General features: G+C 44.2%; 1 pseudogene; it reads right to left on the bottom strand.

The window, feature by feature from the left end:
- LOC123930000 overlaps positions 1 to 3,703 on the bottom strand; it is a 29,901-nt pseudogene extending 26,198 nt beyond the window's left edge.
- Between the last annotated feature and the right edge of the window lie 12,282 nt (positions 3,704 to 15,985).

Here is a 15,985-nt window from a genome sequence, read left to right as displayed (position 1 = left end):
AGGAGCACTCTGAATTATTCCAGGACTCTGGGGTAAGGCAGGGACCCCAAAGGAAAAGGAGGAGGCTGCAGGCAGAGAGAGAGGCAGGAACACACTTGTTGAAGCCCCTTTGGTGAGAACAAATCAGAAGTAACAAAAAGCGCCATCCATAACAGGGCACCGGTTGAATTTAAAATGAGGAAGTGGTTCTACACGCCCTGATACAGAAAACCCTCTGAGACATACTAAGTGGTCATGCAGAAGATCTGACCGGTAAAGAAAACAAAACCTAGCATGTGTGGTGTGTGGGTGCACACACACAGACGTGTCCACAGATGCCCAGGAAAAGGTCTGGAAAGATATACAGTTATACCAAAATGAAACGGTAGTCACTTCCAGGAAATGGATTTGGCATGGTCTGTGCGAGAAGAGGAATCTGCCTGAAAGTTTTTTTTTTTTTGTTTTAACTTATTTATAGAGGGGGGAGGGCCCAAAGGAGAGAGGCAGAGAGAATCCCAAGAAGGCTTCATGCCCAGGCTTGAGCCCATGAGGGGCTCAAGCTCACAGCCCTGAGATCACAATCACAACCCCAGCTGAAATCAAGACTCAGACACTTAACCCACTGAGCCACCCAGGTGCCGCTGCTTTCTTTTTTTTTAAAGAGCACCTATTATTTTTTTTTTCCATTTTATTTTTTCAGCGTAACAGTATTCATTCTTTTTGCACAACACCCAGCGCTCCATGCAAAACGTGCCCTCCCCATTACCCACCACCTGTTCCCCCAACCTCCCACCCCTGACCCTTCAAAACCCTCAGGTTGCTTTTCAGAGTCCATAGTCTCTTACGGTTTGCCTACCCTTCCAAATTTTTTTTTTAATAAACATATAATGTATTTTTATCCCCAGGGGTACAGGTCTGTGAATCGCCAGGTTTACACACTTCACAGCACTCACCATAGCACATACCCTCCCCAATGTCCATAGCCCCCTCCCCCTCTCCCAATCCCACCTCCCCCCAGCAACCCCCAGTTTGTTTTGTGAGATTAAGAGTCATTTATGGTTTGTCTCCCTCCCAATCCCATCTTGTTTCATTTATTCTTCTCCTATCCCCCTACCCCCCCATGTTGCTTCTCCATGTCCTCATATCAGGGAGATCATATGATAGTTGTCTTTCTCCGATTGACTTATTTCACTAAGCATGATATGCTCTAGTTCCATCCACGTGGTCGCAAATGGCAAGATTTCATTTCTTTTGATGGCTGCATAGTATTCCATTGTGTATATATACCACATCTTCTTGATCCATTCATCTGTTGATGGACATCTAGGTTCTTTACATAGTTTGGCTATTGTAGACATTGCTGCTATAAACATTCGGGTACACGTGCCCCTTCGGATCACTATGTTTGTATCTTTAGGGTAAATACCCAGTAGTGCAATTGCTGGGTCATAGGGTAGTTCTATTTTCAACATTTTGAGGAACCTCCATGCTGTTTTCCAGAGTGGTTGCACCAGCTTGCATTCCCACCAACAGTGGAGGAGGGTTCCCCTTTCTCCACATCCTCGCCAGCATCTGTCATTTCCTGACTTGTTCATTTTAGCCATTCTGACTGGTGTGAGGTGCCATCTCATTGTGGTTTTGATTTGTATTTCCCTGATGCCGAGTGATAGTTTGACTTCTTCTTTACCAATTTGGATGCCTTTAATTTCTTTTTGTTGTCTGATTGCTGAGGCTAGGACTTCTAGTACTATGTTGAATAGCAGTGGTGATAATGGACATCCCTGCCGTCTTCCTGACCTTAACGGAAAAGCTTTCAGTTTTTCTCCATTGAGAATGAGATTTGCGGTGGGTTTTTCATAGATGGCTTTGATAATATTGAGGTATGTGCCCTCTATCCCCACACTTTGAAGAGTTTTGATCAGGAAGGGATGCTGTACTTTGTCAAATGCTTTTTCAGCATCTGTTGAGAGTATCATATGGTTCTTGTTCTTTCTTTTATTAATGTGTTCTACCACATTGATTGATTTGCGGATGTTGAACCAACCCTGCAGCCCCGGAATAAATCCCACTTGATCGTGGTGAATAATCCTTTTAATGTACTGTTGAATCCTATTGGCTAGTATTTTGGCGAGAATTTTTGCGTCTGTGTTCATCAAGGATATTGGTCTGTAGTTCTAAAGAGCACCTATTATTTTTAACAGGAAGAAAAAAAGGGGGGGACCTGGGTGGCTCAGTGGGTTAAGCCTCTGCCTTTGACTCACGTCATGATGTCAGGGTCCTAGGATTGAGCCCCACATCGGGCTCTCCACTCAGCAGGGAGCCTGCTTCCCCCTCTCTCCCTGCCTGCCTCTTTGCTTACTGGTGATCTCTCTCTCTGTGTCAAATAAATAAAATTTTTAAAAATAAAAGAGAGAGAAAACCAATACAGGAACGGGAAGAGAAAGGAACAGAAAGGAGGTGTCGTAAAGGTGCTAAACAAATTTGTGGAGGGAGGTGATCTAGAAGAGTTGAGTTCTACAGTGAGCCCAAAGCTAACAGGGGCCCAAACCCCTGGCACGCAGGACACTTGCTCTCATTAGCGATATCCCCGGGTGTCATGCTAACTGGCTAAACAAGCCAAAAGTCTTCACAGGCTCTAAAACTTGTTCTATCTTTCATCCTGGGCAAGCCCAAGTTTTGACCTTGAAATCCACTGCTCAAAGTAAACCCCATTTACAGAAACGAGGCTGGCAGTTGTCTGCATCTCCCACTAGGAGTTTACCATCATCCTCCTCATCACTACCATCCTTGCCACCACCACCGTCATCGTCTAGATGTGAACACCCGTCCAGTGCTCGCTATGTGTCAGGAACTACATTAAACACTTTACGTGCATCCGATCACTTACAAATCTTCCAAAGGCAGAGTCTACAGGAAAAAAGGGAGGTGAATCCTAGGAAGCAATTTTCAGTGCCACGTGGAGGAGGAAGGGAAAAACTCTCCTCCTCTTCCTTCTCTTGGTAAATGGTAATATTTGTGCGGCAAAGGCAGATGCCAGTCAAGCCCCTGGTGCCTTTCTCAGTGCCTTTCCCTTTTTCATACCTTTTGCTTTCTGGTCCATCTCCGAATGCACATTTTGAGAAGCCCATAAGAGTTTTAGGAACTTGTGAAGAGGTATCAAGCCATCTAAGGCAGAAGAGGTGAGGAGAGGAGGGAAAGGGGAAAGGCATGGAGGAGCGGAGGAGGAAGTGAGAAAGAAGGGGAATGGGGAGGAGAGGGAGAGATTGACCTTGAGTCTCCCACAAGAAAGGGCACCCTAGGTAACAGACAAAGCACGTCCGGAATTTCCTGCCTGGGAAGCAACCCTGTCGGACCCAGATGTCAGGCCCAGACGCAGCACTCCTCTGACCCATGTCCCGCCAGAGCACTGAACTTCAAAACATACAAGTCTATTATTAGTTCAAAAGGATATTTCTGGTGGTATTTTTTTCTTCCATATGCATAAAATCCCCTTATTTCACAATGCTTTTAAAGCACTAGAGGACATGAAAAACCATGTTACACTCCCTTACCAAAGGATACACGTTGGCGCGGTCATCCTTTCAAACAACATGTCCTCGCTGGTAGACACCAGTGATTTCTTGGGGATCTCTTCTATGGACTGGAATTCTTCCTCTCGTCGCTCACTTAAGTCTGATCATCTTTTTACCTCTCTTCTTTCCCGTCCCAGTTCATCCTGGGGCATCTGGTCGATTTTCTCCCCAAGCTTGCTTGAGGGCTGTGTTTCAGGGAAACTAATCTCTGCTTCCTCAGAACCGCTTTGATCCAAATCAAGAAATTTTCCTTTTGAGCTCAAGTCTCTTAAAAGCTCATTTGTTTCCAAATGTTCTGATTCTAACGCATCCTTTGACTCGCCAAGGGTTCTCTTAAAAAAGAAATAAAAGAAGATTGTGATTCCAAAGACAGTACAGAGCTGCTTCATTCCCTCCTTTACTTTTCTTTCTGTTCCTACTCAGCCAGCCTTAGTGCTCGCCTCACACTGGAACTCTGATCTGTTTCAAAAAGGTACCTGGGGGGTGCCTGGGGGGCTCAGTTGGTTAAGTGTTTGCCTTTGGCTCAGGTCATGATCCTGGGGTCTAGGATGGAGCCCCACATTGGGCTGCCTCCTCAGTGGGGCGTCTGCTTCTCCCTTTCCTGCTCTCCCCCTGCTTGTGCTCTCTCTCACTCTCTCTGTCAAATAAAAAAGTAAAATCTTAAAAATAGTAATAATTTAAAAAAATTAAAAGGAGCGTGGGACACTTCGTACTTAAATAACATGAATCATGCATGTGCCAAGTTTATTCTTGGCCTCCGAGCAGAACCACACAGCAAAACCCTTCTTCTAAGTGGCACTGGTCATCTCCAAGGATGGGCGAGTCACAGTCACTTCTCCTTGGACCACAACTGAGTTCTCCTTCAGGGGGAGAGCCTACATTACTATGATCACGCTGACTCTGTTCTAAGACAAGTGCATTCCAACTAACCCCTAGGAACTCTTTCTGTCAGCTCCTCTGCACACCTCCCCCAGGAGGCCTTCCCTGACCATCCTCCTAGCTGGACTAAGTGTCCTTGATTTTTGTTTTGTAAATATCTCCCATGCATCACTCAATCACTGCACTTAGGATATTGTTTTATGGTGTTCATGTATCAGTCTACCTCCCTACACACCCTAGAGCTCCTTAAGAAATGGACTGTATCTTATTTGTATTATCCCCATAGCATGGCAAATGGTGAGCATTCCATGATTCTGAATGAATGAAAGAACAAATGAACGAATGAATGAATAGATGAATGACTTAAAATTACTACTTACTAGGGATGTTCCTGACATGACTGACTGGGAATCAGTCGGGGTAAGTATCTCCCCTGCACCTGACATTCTTCTTTGCGGAGTTTCCTTTAGAGAAATATTGACCATAACCATTAGCAGTTCACTCTGTTTCCCATTTTAATTTCCTAGTGCATGAACCTATCAATGAACAGTGCAATACCTGCTCTGGTTCCTTTCCACAGGAATAAAAAGAATTTCATACTTCTGGGAACGCCTGTACCAAATCGGAAGCATAGTGATGCCAGGGCCTCTCACCTTTCCAGGAATAATTTAGAGCCCTCTAACTCACTTTGTATATATCTATATTCCCACAGACAAGCAAAATGATAACCCAGGCATTAACAACAATTCTCATAATGTAAATAAGGACAGAAGCAGCGGTTTAGTGGTTAAACGCGTGGGCTTTGTAGTCGGTCTCTCCTAGCACCCAATCCTGGTTCCACCACTCACTTGCTCTGAGAACTTGGACAAGTCGCTGTACCCTCAGAGTGCATATTTCCACACAGGCAGGATAAAAGCAAGAACCCTAAATTCCGGGGTTGAGTTGACCTATGTAAAATGTTCAGTGCAGCTGCCGCAGAGGGCTTGAGAAAGGCAGCGATCGTTTACAAAGTTTAACAGCCTTCTAACATAGTCTCTCATTCATTTTTTTCAGCAACCTGGGGTTTGAGGCTCTGGGAGTTGAAATGACATAATGGGCTCACACCACTGGAAAGAGGCAGACCTCTCCAATGCTGGGTTCCTCCAGGTGGAAAAAGCATTGCTAAGATTTCAAGCCCAGGGCCTTGATTGTAGGGTCTGCTCTGACTGCAAACTTTGCCAGTGCATTTCGAACAGGGGCCCAAGGGAGGGGAGGAAAGTGTGGGGGGTCTGTGCGGGAGGGGAGGGGGACACAAAGGCGGAGGTGCTGCTCCTTCCTCCAGCTTAGGTCTCTCTGTGGCCGCCCTGGGCCCCTTCCCGGGTGGGGCGAGCGCCCCCAAACCCCGCGGGGCACCAGGCCCTCCCACACCAGGACCCCCAACCCTGACTCACAGAGTGCGCCCTCCAATGGCCTCAAAGGCCCTGCCCTCCCATAGCCTGGACTCCTCTGGCAACCAAGGTTTTCTCCTCCAGAGCTCCCTACCTGCGGTTGTCACCCCCAAGCCCCGCCCCAAGATAACTGCCACCAGGGCAGCAGCCTTAAACTGGACGGCCCGAGAGTGGTCACGTGTCCAAGGCTCTGCCTCGATCCAGCCGGCACGCCCCCTGGCGGTCAGCAGGGGAGAGGCGCCGCCTGGGCCCTCCTACTGAAATTAGCCTTCCTTGTCCCAACCACTGTCTTCAGCTGCTCCCCCAACTTTTTCCAGAGGTGGCAAGGTCTGAGAAGCTGCATTGGTGGCTACCTGCAATTCTGACTTTCTGAAGACTAGGTATGAGCTCTTTGGTAAAATCCTCTTTGTCAAAAGCAAACTAAATATCCTGGCCTCCTGGACACAGCACAGATCAACCCTCCCCACTATCTCATGGGCATTACATGTTGTGTACAGTATTTCAGCTAGCTGGGAGGACACAGTATGTAGGCTACCATTATCTTGCTGCCCCTATCACAACAGGTGTCTTTGTTTCCAGAGGTTATTTCTCCTACCTGAAGTCATCTCTACACCCAGGGTGGGACTCAAACTCACAACCCTGAGACCAAGCATCACACACGCCACCAACTGAGCCATCCGGGCAGCTCATCTTTTTAGAGGTTATTTCTAAAATTTGGCCTCAAAATTTTTTAAAGATTTTATTTACTTATTTGTCAGAGAGAGATGGAGAGCACGAGCAGGGGGGAGGGGTTGCAGCAGAGGGAGAAGCAGACTCCCCTTTGAGCAGGGAAGCCTATGCGGGCCTCCATTTCAGGACCCCCGCATCATGACCTGAGGAAAGGCAGATGCTTAACACACATAGACATTCAGGGGTCCCAAAAATTCTGCCTTGAATTGTAAACCTGGCAATTATCAATTTATTTATTATTAATTTTATTTATTATTCTTGTTAATTTTAATTTTATTTTATTAATTTTTTCATTTATTAATTTTTTATAATTTATTTTATTATTTATTATTATTAATTAGTATTTATTTTATTTTCTTATTTATTTACTATTTAAGGACAAGTTTAGGGAGTCTGTGACACTCACCCAGGCCCGCCGTGAGCCTGCTGTCTGGGACTGTAAATAGGAACATTTGCTGATAGAACTGTAGGCCAAGGTGGAAATGGCCCTCTGGACATGTATCTGGGGACCTAAAGAATCAGAAATGAAGAACAGTCACTGACTAACTAAACCTACATTCCCAGAGCTAAAAGCAGGTCCCTCTGAAAATAGAGAATTCCAAAAATAAAGTGAAAACGAACAATAAGAAAGCCAAATGACTCAAACATCAATATCAAAAAGCAAAGGCATGACATGACTGAAACAAAGCAGAAGGCACTCGAAAGTAGCCACTCTAAGATGGAAGGACTGATGTGATCAAAATAATTCGGAGAGAAAATAGGGTTTAAATACTGAATAAAAATAGGTCTCAATGATTGGGAAGACCCACGTCCATTTTAAAAACTGCAGCCCCCCCCCCCCTTCCCAGCTGTCCAACCAGAACCTGGAAGGCACACACAGGTGCTGCAATGATGGGGGAGGCACAGAGACGGATGGAGGAGGCCCCCTGGTTGGGTGTCTGGCACCCAGGCGGCCCCATAGATTCTAGAAGGGGACCTTGGCCCTGACATCCCCAGGGCACAGAGCCACAGGGCACCAGGGCCCTCGCTGGTCTCAGCTCACTGTGCTTCCTGGAGCTGAGAGTGTCTACGAATGTTCCCCAGGAAAGACTTCACCTAGGCATTTGGTTGGGCAGACTTCAAGGGACTGGTCCCCTGGACAGTGATGTGATGTGCAGGAAAGGGGAGCCTCTAGGCTTCAGGATGAACAAGCTCGTCGTACCCCTAAGCCCCAAGAGCAGCAGTGGCCCAGATGACACAGTGTGGGAAACGGTCAACCTGCGCCTGCCTCCCTCCCTCCCCCCCACACAAAGACCCATCATGAGACCAACACAGTCAAAGTGCACAGTTCTTGCAGCTCCCCTTTCCTTCTGTGAATCCTTTCCTTTCTAATACCCCAGCCAAATCTGAAGGTGCTTAAAATAAAAGGTATTATGCTATGGTAATGAAAACATGTCATTTCTCTCTAGTGCTTTCCAACATGAAAGCTTGCCAAAACATGAGCTTTTATTTATTTACTTTTTTGAATGATTTATTTATTTATCTGTTTATTTATCTAATTTTTTATCTATTTATTTATTTGGAGAGGGAGCCTCTGTGCAAGAGAGGAGGGGCACGGAAGAGGGAGAGATGCAGACTTCCTGGTGAGCAGAGAGCCCAAACTGGGGCTCCATCCCAGGACCCTGAGTTCATGACAGGCAGTCAAGGCAGATGCTAGTGGACCTGGCCACCCAGGCTCCCTGAAACAGGAGCCGGTAACACGCGACCAAACCAGTTACGATTATATTATTGAACAGTGGACTTGGAGAACAAATAGAAGGAATATAAGTCATTTGAATGCTGCTTCTTTAACTATTTCCAGGGAAATAGGGCATGAACACCGGCCTCAGGTGTCCCTTTCGTTCAACTCCAGAAGCTACTGGAGCACACACCTCAGGTTGAGAAACGGTGCCATCATGTGACCCCATGTCCCCTGCATCAGGCAGGGAGCCTCCAGTGTCCCCTCGATACCAGCACCACCCCGTATGCACAGGGAAGCAGGGTCCTGGGGAGCTGTCTGTTTGCATGAGCACTGCCCTGCCTGTGTCTTCACACTTTTCCCAACAGCTCTGAGTTGGGGCAGTCAGAGCTATCCCCAAAGTCTCTTTATGTAAAGATTTTACTTAGTATTTGAGAGAGAGAGATCTTGAGTGCAAGAGCAGAGGGAGTGGGAGAAACAGACTCCCGCAGTGCAGGGGGCCAGATGAGGGGCTTGATCCCAGGACCCTGGCTGGGATCAGGACCCAAGCCAAAGGCAGAGGCTTTACCCCACTGAGCCACCCAGGCGCCCCTGTGAATAGGTTTATTACCAGTGCCTTGAACGCCCTGGCGTCCGCAGCAGCATCTTCCTCCTCCTCCTCCGGGTTTTCAGAGTCAGTGTGCTTGGACTCCTCCACCAAGTTGACCCCCTTACTGGGGGTGCCGCCCCCAGCGGCGGTGCCGGCGTCCCCCCAGGTCCCACCCTCATGGCCAAAGTCCCCGCGTCTTTGCCCCCGTTCTCCTGCTGCAGGCGCATGAGGTGCAGCAGCGGGAACTCCAGCAGGTTCGCAGGCTGGTGCCTCGCCACCTGCCACCTGCACCGCGCAAAGCCCTGCAGCAGCTCAGTCAGTCCCCGGGGTCTCCATGCCTCCTGTCTGCCCCCAGGCTGCCCTGGCTGCCTGCTTGGACGGGCCTGCGGCCCTGTGGCCGCCAACCAAGCGCGCTAGGCCAGCGCTGGAGGCGCTCCTCGCTCCTAGCCGGGCGCGGCCGGCTGGCAATCGTCCTGGCTCACGGCGCTCCTTGGCTCCCTTCGGTGGCGGTGGTGGCCGCTGAGCCAGCGCGGCCCTGGGGCAGCTTCCTCCAGTCCCCGCCCCCTTCTCTCCCCACCCCTCCCACTCTCAACCATTGTTCATTTTTGTTAATGATTTTTGTTTGTTTGTTTGTTTGAGAGAAAGAGCACACGTGAGTGGGGGAGGGGGGGAAGGGCGGGGCAAAGAGAGCACAGAGCTTGCCTCAGGGCTCAATTGCAAGACCCTGAGATCAGGACCTGAGCCAGAGCCAAGAGTTGGGCACTTCACTGAGGGTGCCGCCCAGGTGCACCTACCCTGTTTTGTTTTGTTTTTTTTTTTTAATTTCTGGAGAGGGGCGCCTGCGTGGCTCAGTTGGTTGAGCAACTGCCTTCAGCTCAGGTCATGATCCCCGACTTCCAGGATCTCATCCTGCATCTGGCTCCAAGCTCCTTGGGGAGTCCACTTCTCCCTCTGACCTTCTCCTCTCTCATGCTCTCTCTCACTCATTCTCTCTCAAATAAATAAAATCTTTTTAAAAAATTTCTTGAGACTTGTTTTTTGGGCTTGAATGTGGTTGATCTCAATGACTATTTCCTGCGTCCTTGGGTATTCTGCATTTGTTGGGCGTTGTGTTCGAGTGCCAAACAGGTCAAGTAGCTTGAATGGATTTTTACATACATACATATATATATCTCCACTTTTTTTTTTTAAACTTCTGTTACTTGTAAATTAAGGTTTTTATTTTTCTCTTTATGCTATCCTGTCTCAGAAGTGCTGCTTTTTGCTGCCTGGTAGTGTCTTTAACATTACCTCCCATGGAGAGATAATATCCAAACTAATAAAATTAGAAATGACTCTAAATACTAAGAACTGTATTGGAGTAAGAACAGAATAACTATCCATCAAAAAGTAGACTTATATGATCTCTTTGAAAATCCCAATGCATTTTTTTTACAGAAATAAAAACGGCTATCGTAAAATTCATATGGAATCACAAGAGAACAAGGATAGCCAAGACAATCTTGAAAAAGAATGAAGTTGGAGTTCTCACAGTTCCTGGTTTCGAAACTTATCATAAAACAACAATACTAAAAGCAACGGAGTACTCGAATAAAGACAGACCTATAGGGCGCCTGGGTGGCTCAGTAGACTAGGCTGCTGCCTTCGGCTCAGGTCATGATCTCAGGGTCCTGGGATCGAGTCCCACATCAGGCTTTCTGCTCAGCAGGGAGCCTGCTTCCTTTTCTCTCTCTCTGCCTGCCTCTCTGCCTGCTTGTGATCTCTCTGTCCAATAAATAAATAAAATCTTAAAAAAAAAAAAAAGACAGACCTATAGGTCAATGGAAAGAACAGGGAATCCAGTAATAAGCTCTCATCTAAATGGTCCAATGATCTTTGGCAAAGGTGCCAAGATCATTCAATGGGGAAAGGAGAGCCTTTTTAACAAATGCTTTTAGGGAAATTACAAATTCACAAGCAACACAATGAAGTGTACACTTACTTTACACCATATACAAAACTTAACTCAAAATGAGTCAAAAACTTAAATGTAAGAGCTACAACTATACAACTTTTAGAAGAAAACAGGGGAAAGTCTTTATGATATAGGACGTGGAAATGAATTCCTTGATATGACAGGAAAAGCTCAGGCAGCAAAAACACAGAAAAAGTGAATACATCAAAATTGAAAACTTTTGTGCATAAAGGACATAATCAATAGAGTGAAAGGCAGCCTACAGAATGATAGAAAATATTTGCATATCATATATTTGATAAAGGTTTAATATCCAGAATACATAAAAACTCCTTCGATTCAACAGCAAAACAATCCAATTAAAACAATGATCACGGAAGCCTGGGTTGCTCAGTGGGTTAAGGGTCTGCCTTCAGCTCAGGTCATGATCCCAGAGTCCTGAGATCAAGTCCCATATCAGGCTCCTTGCTCAGCAGGGAGTCTGCTTCTCCCTCTGCCTGTTGCTCCTCCTGGTTGTGCTCATTTTCTCACAAATAAATAAATAAAATCTCTAAAAAATAAATCAGTAAAATAAAACCAAAAAATGGGCAAAGGACTCGAATAGACATTTTTGCAGTAAGATGCAGAAATATCCTATAAGTTCATGAAAAGTTGTTCAACATTAGGAAAATGCAAGTCAAAAGCAAAATGAGATAGCACCTCACACCCACTGTGATAGCTACTATCAAAAAAAGAAATAACAAGTGTTGTGAAGGATGTGGAGAAAAGAGAATCCTTATGCACTATTGTTATATTAAAAAAGGTGTAGTTACTGTGAAAACCAGTATGGAGTTTCCTCAAAAAATAAAAACAAAATTTCCACAGGATCTAGGAATTTCACTTTTGGTTTTATACCTATCACAAACAGAATTATGTCCCTCCAAATTCCTAAATCCTAGTAGCTCAGAAAGTGATTGTATATGGATACAGTCTTTAAAGAGATAATTAAATTTCTTTTAAAGATTTATTTATTGGGGCACCTGGGTGGCTCAGTGGGTTAAAGCCTCTGCCTTCAGCTCGGGTCATGATCCCAGGGTCCTGGGATCGAGCTGCACATCGGGCTCTCTGCTCAGCGGGGAGCCTGCTTCCTCCTCTATCTCTGCCTGCCTCTCTGCCTACTTGTGATCTCTGTCTGTCAAATAGATAAATAAAATCTTTAAAAAAAAAAGATTTATTTATTTGACAGATAGAGATTATAAGTAGGCAGAGAGGCAGGCAGAGAGAGAGAGGAGGAGGAAGGGGGCTCCCTGCTAAGCAGAGAGCCCGATGTGGGGCTCGATCCCAGGACCCTGGGATCATGACCTGAGCTGAAGGCAGAGGCTTTAACCCGCTGAGCCACCCAGGCGCCCCATAAAGAGATAATTAAATTTAAATGAGTTTGGCCCTAACATAGTATGACTGGTGTTTTAATAAGAAAAGGAAGTTAGGATATAGATTTACCTAGTAGACAGACAATACAAGGAGAAAATGGCCATTGATAGGATAAGAAGAAGAGCCTGAGGAGAAATCAAACCTATGATCTAAATTATTATGATCCCGGGGCGCCTGGGTGGCTCAGTGGGTTAAAGCCTCTGCCTTTGGCTCAGGTCATGATCCCGGGGTCCTGGGATGGAGCCCCGCGTCAGGCTCTCTGCTCCGCGGGGAGCCTGCTTCCTCCTCTCTCTCTGCCTGCCTCTCTGCCTAGTGGTGATTTCTTTCTGTCAAATAAATAAAAAATAATAAAAAAAGAAATATAACTTTAAATTATTATGATCCCCCAATATTTAAATGTTAGAATTGTAATACCCAATGTGATGGTGTTAGGAGTTGAGGCCTTTGGCAGGTAAATAGGTTGAGGGTAGAATATTCATGAACAGGATTAGGGCTTTTATAAGAAAGATCCCACAGAGCTGCCCAGCCCCTTCTACCATGGAAAGACACAGTGAGAAGTCTGCATCTTGTAAGAGAGCCCTCACCCAAACACGCCTCCAAAACTGTGAGAAATGCATTTCTGCTATTTATAGGCTACCCAGTCAGTGGATTTTTGTTACTGTAGCCCGAAGGGACCAAGACACCAACTCTGAAGCATTGTTTGTAATAACCAAAAGAGGTAAAAGCAATCCAAATATCTATTTACAGCTGAATAGAGAACTAAAAGTAGAATACTATTCAGCCTTTAAAAAGGGTAGGAAATTCTGACACCTGCTACCCGTGTAAAGCTTAAAGACACTATGCTTAGTGAAATAAGACAGTCACTGGAAAACAAAAACAAAAACCCCAATACTTCATGATTCTACTTATAAGAGGTTCCTAGAGTAGTTAAATTCAAAAAGACAGAAAGTAGAATGGTGATTGATGGGCCGCAGTGAGGGGGAAATGACGGGTTCTTCCACGGGTATAGAACTTCTGTTTTGCAAGACGGAAAGCGCTCTGGAGATTGGTGGCACAATGCGAATGCACTTAACACTACTGAACTGCATACCTAAAAATGGTTAAGACAGCAAACTTTATGTTATATGGGTTCTATCGCAATATTAAAAAAAAAGGTTAATGCAATGTGATGATCCTATGTAGCTGTTAGCAGGTGTTGTTGTCTTGAACATCAATATGAACACTGATTTGAGTATAGTGTTAGATACATAAAAATAGTTGCCAGATAAAGTACATGATACCTAGTTCAATTTCAATTCAGATAAAAATGGATAATGTTAGTATACATGAATCCCAAGTATTGTATGGCACATGCTTATACTAAAAATAACATTTGTCCTTTATCTGAGAAGCATATATAACTGTGTCCTCTGTGTTTTTATTTGCTACATATGGAGATTCTAATACAAATGCACATGTTCATGATGCCTTGCCATAAAGAGTGCATGCTGTTCCATGTAAAAGAAATGTAGTATCTAATATTTGAGTATTTAGAATTGTAAAGTGTGGGTACATCTGAGATGTCCAGTGACATTCTGAGTACCGTAGGTGGCCCTGGTAAATAATAGATATTTATTATTCATTATATTCCTATAAATAATAATTTCAACTTCTAGTCTTTACTCTGGTTTCTTAATCACTCTCCTATGGCATGTGAAATATTTCCACATTTAAACCTATTTGCCTCATTTTGAAATATGATTTTTTTGGTAGAGGTAATAACTTAAAACTATGTCCTGAAGAAAAAAAAAAAACCTGAAATGGAAAGTAATTGCTTTACACATGTACATACACACACATACACAGACTCATTTCTGTGACCAAATAAATCAAAGTTAAATCAGTTAAACTTTGCCCCTTAAAGAACTGGAGCATCAACAACAAATGAAGCCAACCCCACATACAAGATGGGAAATAATCAAGATTAGAGCAGAGATCAATGAGATAGAAACTAGATACAGAAGAACACATCAACGAAACTAGAAGCTGGTTTTTTGAAAGACTCAATAAGATCGATAAACCACTGGCCGAACTAATCCAAAAGAAAAGAGAGAAGATCCAAATTCATAAAATTATACATGAAAAGGGAGAGATCACGACTAACACCAAGGAAATAGAAACATCATCAGAAATTATTATCAACAGTTACATGCCAATAAGTTAAGCAACCTAGATGAAATGGATGCATTCCTGGGAACCTATAAACTTCCAAAACTGAATCAGGAGGAAATTGACAACCTGAATAGACCAATATCTAGTAACGAGACTGAAGGAGTGATCAAAAACCTCCTAAAAAACAAGAGCCCTGGACCTGACGGGTTCCCTGGGGAATCCTAACAAACTTTCAAAGAAGAAATAATACCCATTCTCTTGAAGCTGTTTCAGAAAATTGAAGCAGAAGGAAAACTTCTGGACTTTCTTATGAAGCCAGTATTACACTGATCCCCAAACCAGGCAAAGACCCAACCAAAAAGGAGAATTTCAGACCAATATCCCTGATGAACATGGATGCCAAGACTCTGAACAAGACCTTCGCTAATAGGATCCGACAGTACATTAAAAAGATTATCCACTGTGACCAGGTGGGATTTATCCATGGGTTGCAAGGGTGGTTCAACATGTGCAAATCAACAAATGAGATAGAACAAATCAAGGAGAGAAGAACCACATGGTCCTCTCAATTGATGTAGAAAATTGACATGATAAACTTTGGAAAATTATCTACTGACTCTTAATCACTGTCACCCTAACTCAGATGAGTCAATCAAACAAAACAGTCATTTACAAATAAAGGACAGCAAAAAACACATGACATTTTTGATCAGAATGTCTGTGTTTGAATATAAGCTTTGCCACTTCTTGGCATTTTTTGGTTCTTGGACAGGTCGTATAACCTCTTCAGTAACATTGATAAGAATAATAATACCTACTTTGGGGGATCACTGTAAAAACTATAACGGAGTACAAAGTTATATATCAACCTATCTCATGATAGGAAAACATGTAGAAAGGCATTAGGACATGACTAATTTGAGAGGAATAAAGAAAGGTGAGCTCGACAGGAGGCTGGAGTGATACCAATGGAGGGTGGGAAGAAGTAGAAAGAAGGTTCTCAGGAAGCAAAGAGGAGAAATAGACATTAAAAGGCAGAAATGCATGGAAGGGATGAGGAAGACAAATCACAGATTTTCTACATATTTCTTGGTCTTTCTCACTTTTGACAAAACAAGTTAATAGAGAAAGAGAATCAGTTGTTATGAATAAAGGAATTGAGGGGCGCTTGGGTAGCTCAGTCCCATAAGCATCAGACTCTGAATACCTTGTCAAAATAGTAAAGTTAACACAACAACCGTGGTAGAGGCATTCAATGAGAAAAGACTAGCAAATTTCATATTCAGTCCTGAAACAGCAATGCATTGATCTATGAGGAATTAAAAAGGGATCCTGTCAGTCTTACACTATTTACAAACATTAACACCAGTTGAATTAAAACACTGATTGTTTTCTGGCAATAGTGCAGGAAAATCTAGATAGCTCATGTGCAATGCTAGACACCTAGACTACCTAGAAACTCAGCATTTATTAAATGAAATTTAAACCATCTGTATCCAAAAAAAAAGATATACCAAGCAAGATAGATGTGATATATCTGGAAAAAATGAAAATGCAAATAACGGGCCATGAGTTCAT

Source organism: Meles meles, chromosome 18 (genome assembly GCF_922984935.1).
Source record: "Meles meles chromosome 18, mMelMel3.1 paternal haplotype, whole genome shotgun sequence".
Taxonomy (NCBI): Eukaryota; Metazoa; Chordata; class Mammalia; order Carnivora; family Mustelidae; genus Meles; species Meles meles.
Note: the sequence above shows the minus strand (reverse complement) of the source record. Positions and strands in the feature narration are given on the sequence as shown.